Raw genomic sequence first — 5,080 nt, forward strand, 5'->3', positions numbered from 1 at the left:
ACTCAGTGTCCACACAGTAAAGCATGCAGGCTGCAGAGAGGAAACTCAGTGTCCACACAGTAAAGCATGCAGGCTGCAGAGAGAGGAAACTCAGTGTCCACACAGTAAAGCATGCAGGCTGCAGAGAGAGAGAGAGGAAACTCAGTGTCCACACAGTAAAGCATGCAGGCTGGAGAGAGAGAGGAAACTCAGTGTCCACACAGTAAAGCATGCAGGCTGCAGAGAGAGGAAACTCAGTGTCCACACAGTAAAGCATGCAGGCTGCAGAGAGAGGAAACTCAGTGTCCACACAGTAAAGCATGCAGGCTGCAGAGAGAGACGAAACTCAGTGTCCACACAGTAAAGCATGCAGGCTGGAGAGAGGAAACTCAGTGTCCACACAGTAAAGCATGCAGGCTGCAGAGAGGAAACTCAGTGTCCACACAGTAAAGCATGCAGGCTGCAGAGAGAGGAAACTCAGTGTCCACACAGTAAAGCATGCAGGCTGGAGAGAGAGAGGAAACTCAGTGTCCACACAGTAAAGCATGCAGGCTGCAGAGAGAGGAAACTCAGTGTCCACACAGTAAAGCATGCAGGCTGCAGAGAGAGGAAACTCAGTGTCCACACAGTAAAGCATGCAGGCTGCAGAGAGAGGAAACTCAGTGTCCACACAGTAAAGCATGCAGGCTGCAGAGAGAGAGGAAACTCAGTGTCCATACAGTAAAGCATGCAGGCTGGAGAGAGGAAACTCAGTGTCCACACAGTAAAGCATGCAGGCTGCAGAGAGAGGAAACTCAGTGTCCACACAGTAAAGCATGCAGGCTGGAGAGAGAGAGGAAACTCAGTGTCCACACAGTAAAGCATGCAGGCTGCAGAGAGGAAACTCAGTGTCCACACAGTAAAGCATGCAGGCTGGAGAGAGAGAGAGGAAACTCAGTGTCCACACAGTAAAGCGTGCAGGCTGGAGAGAGGAAACTCAGTGTCCACACAGTAAAGCATGCAGGCTGGAGAGAGAGAGGAAACTCAGTGTCCACACAGTAAAGCATGCAGGCTGGAGAGAGAGAGAGGAAACTCAGTGTCCACACAGTAAAGCGTGCAGGCTGGAGAGAGGAAACTCAGTGTCCACACAGTAAAGCGTGCAGGCTGGAGAGAGGAAACTCAGTGTCCACAAGGTAAAGCATGCAGGCTGCAGAGAGGAAACTCAGTGTCCACACAGTAAAGCATGCAGGCTGGAGAGAGAGAGGAAACTCAGTGTCCACACAGTAAAGCATGCAGGCTGGAGAGAGGAAACTCAGTGTCCACACAGTAAAGCATGCAGGCTGCAGAGAGAGAGGAAACTCAGTGTCCACACAGTAAAGCATGCAGGCTGGAGAGAGGAAACTCAGTGTCCACACAGTAAAGCATGCAGGCTGCAGAGAGAGGAAACTCAGTGTCCACACAGTAAAGCATGCAGGCTGGAGAGAGAGAGGAAACTCAGTGTCCACACAGTAAAGCCTGCAGGCTGCAGAGAGGAAACTCAGTGTCCACACAGTAAAGCATGCAGGCTGGAGAGAGAGAGAGGAAACTCAGTGTCCACACAGTAAAGCGTGCAGGCTGGAGAGAGGAAACTCAGTGTCCACACAGTAAAGCGTGCAGGCTGGAGAGAGGAAACTCAGTGTCCACACAGTAAAGCGTGCAGGCTGGAGAGAGGAAACTCAGTGTCCACAAGGTAAAGCATGCAGGCTGCAGAGAGGAAACTCAGTGTCCACACAGTAAAGCATGCAGGCTGGAGAGAGAGAGGAAACTCAGTGTCCACACAGTAAAGCATGCAGGCTGGAGAGAGGAAACTCAGTGTCCACACAGTAAAGCATGCAGGCTGCAGAGAGAGGAAACTCAGTGTCCACACAGTAAAGCGTGCAGGCTGGAGAGAGAGAGGAAACTCAGTGTCCACACAGTAAAGCATGCAGGCTGGAGAGAGAGAGGAAACTCAGTGTCCACACAGTAAAGCATGCAGGCTGGAGAGAGGAAACTCAGTGTCCACAAGGTAAAGCATGCAGGCTGGAGAGAGGAAACTCAGTGTCCACAAGGTAAAGCATGCAGGCTGCAGAGAGGAAACTCAGTGTCCACACAGTAAAGCATGCAGGCTGGAGAGAGAGAGGAAACTCAGTGTCCACACAGTAAAGCATGCAGGCTGGAGAGAGGAAACTCAGTGTCCACACAGTAAAGCATGCAGGCTGCAGAGAGAGGAAACTCAGTGTCCACACAGTAAAGCATGCAGGCTGCAGAGAGAGAGGAAACTCAGTGTCCACACAGTAAAGCATGCAGGCTGCAGAGAGAGAGGAAACTCAGTGTCCACACAGTAAAGCATGCAGGCTGGAGAGAGAGAGGAAACTCAGTATCCACACAGTAAAGCATGCAGGCTGCAGAGAGAGAGGAAACTCAGTGTCCACACAGTAAAGCATGCAGGCTGCAGAGAGGAAACTCAGTGTCCACACAGTAAAGCATGCAGGCTGCAGAGAGGAAACTCAGTGTCCACACAGTAAAGCATGCAGGCTGCAGAGAGGAAACTCAGTGTCCACACAGTAAAGCATGCAGGCTGCAGAGAGAGAGAGGAAACTCAGTGTCCACACAGTAAAGCATGCAGGCTGGAGAGAGAGAGGAAACTCAGTGTCCACACAGTAAAGCATGCAGGCTGGAGAGAGAGAGGAAACTCAGTGTCCACACAGTAAAGCATGCAGGCTGCAGAGAGATGAAACTCAGTGTCCACACAGTAAAGCATGCAGGCTGGAGAGAGAGAGGAAACTCAGTGTCCACACAGTAAAGCATGCAGGCTGGAGAGAGAGAGGAAACTCAGTGTCCACACAGTAAAGCATGCAGGCTGGAGAGAGAGAGGAAACTCAGTGTCCACACAGTAAAGCATGCAGGCTGCAGAGAGGAAACTCAGTGTCCACACAGTAAAGCTCACCCTTCCCTCCGCTCACCCTTCCCTCAATCTCCCTGCCCGCCCCAAAGGGGAAAACTGAAGAAAAAAGCATTTTCTGCCCCAAAAACAAGGTCACAGAGGATCATGAAACGATCAGATGTCTAACTATCCCCACCCTGATTAGCTACAGAACAAACAAAGATTATCTCTCAGCACGTCCTGTTCCAGGACCAAGCCTAGTATCTGTTCTCCAGGGACACTCTGAAAAGCATTTACAAATTCAACCTAGCAGTGCAGCTATCAAGGCTGCACTGCTAAATATTAGGTCACTTGTAAGCAAGTCGCTTCTAATAAACGATCTGATTACGAGTCATAAACTGGACCTCATGTTCCTCACAGAGACCTGGCTTGATCTAAACAACAGGGAATATGTTCTTAATGAGTCAGCCCCACCTAACTTTAACTACATTGACGCCCCCAGAGTCGGTAAGAAAGGGGGAGGAGTAGCTATTATTTTCTCTGATGCTTTTCAATGCAAGCAGGTATCGTTTGGCGACTTTTCATCATTTGAATATCTGGCCGCTGTTCTGAAGTGCTCTCCCTCTATTTTACTACTGATTATATACAGACCACCTAAGTACTCTAGTAGTTTTTTTGATGAATTTTCAGAACTCCTTTCTATAATCTCCATAGAACATGACTGTTTAACTATTGCAGGAGATTTTAATATTCATATTGACAACCCCAATGATAATAATGCCAAAGAATTGAATAACCTCCTTGACACTTTTGACCTGTTACAACATGTCTCTGGGCCCACTCACAATCGAGGCCATACCCTAGATTTATTTATCACCAAGGGCTTTGAGTCATCGTTTCTTTCAGCTAGTGATGTTGCTCTGTCCGACCATCTCTGTATTTTTCTTGAACTCAAGATCACCCCTATCGCTCTTATTCGGTCAAAAACCATCAAAAAGCGTTACATCAACGAGAGTACTAGCACACGGTTCATGGAGGCTTTCTCGCTGGCCCCTTCCCTCTCCTCAGCCTCTGTCAATGATCTCCTAGATAACTTCAATTCTAAAACCCTAAAGGCTATTGATGCTGTAGCTCCCATTAGATCTAAACTAATCTCCGGTAAGAAAAAAGCACCATGGAGAAACGCTCCCTCTGTAAATAACAAAAAAAGAGATTGTAGGAAAGCCGAGCGCAAATGGCGGAAAACTAAACTTCACATCGATTATGACATCTATAAAAATAGTCTTCACTCCTACAACCAGGAACTAAAAAATTCCAGAAAATTCTTCTTCTCCGACATTATCAGCAAAAACACAAATGACGCTCGCACTCTTTTTGCCACTGTTGACAGGCTGACAAACCCCCCCCCACAAATTGCCCCTGATCTTCTATCCAATGTCAAATGCAATGAATTTGCGACCTTCTTTAGGGATAAAATTGTAAATATCAGACTAACTATTTCCACATCAAGAACAAATGTGGCTCCGCCGCACCCACAGAATAGGTGCTTAATTAACATGACTCAGTTCAATGTCATTGACCACAAGAAACTAGAAGAAACGATACGAGGCCTTAAATCCTCATCGTGTTGCCTAGACACCCTGCCAACAAGCTTTCTAAAAAATGTCTACAGTTGCCTGGCGACCGACATACTGAAGATAATTAATACCTCTCTTCTTACAGGCATTTTCCCAAAATCTCTAAAAACTGCAGTTGTTAAGCCCTTGCTAAAGAAGCGTAGCCTCGACCCCTCTATAATCAGCAATTACAGACCAATATCAAATCTTCCCTTTATTAGCAAAATACTCGAAAAAACTGTCTACCAACAACTCAATACCTTTCTATCCTCCAATGACCTCCTAGATCCTTTCCAATCAGGCTTCCGACCCCATCATAGCACCGAAACTGCGCTTATCAGAGTTATAAATGACATCCGAATGAACACTGATTCAGGTAAAATCTCAATCTTAGTGTTACTAGACCTCAGCGCTGCCTTTGATACGGTTGACCACGAAATTCTATTGGACAGACTGGAAAACTGGGTCGGGCTTTCCGGCACGGTCCTAGAGTGGTTCAGATCTTATCTGCAAGACAGGAACTACTTTGTCTCCATTGGCAACTACACATCTGACCAAACCAAAATGACATGTGGGGTACCCCAAGGATCAATTTTAGGTCCTG

Source organism: Poromitra crassiceps (assembly GCF_964638095.1).
Source record: "Poromitra crassiceps genome assembly, chromosome: 10".
Taxonomy (NCBI): domain Eukaryota; kingdom Metazoa; phylum Chordata; class Actinopteri; order Beryciformes; family Melamphaidae; genus Poromitra; species Poromitra crassiceps.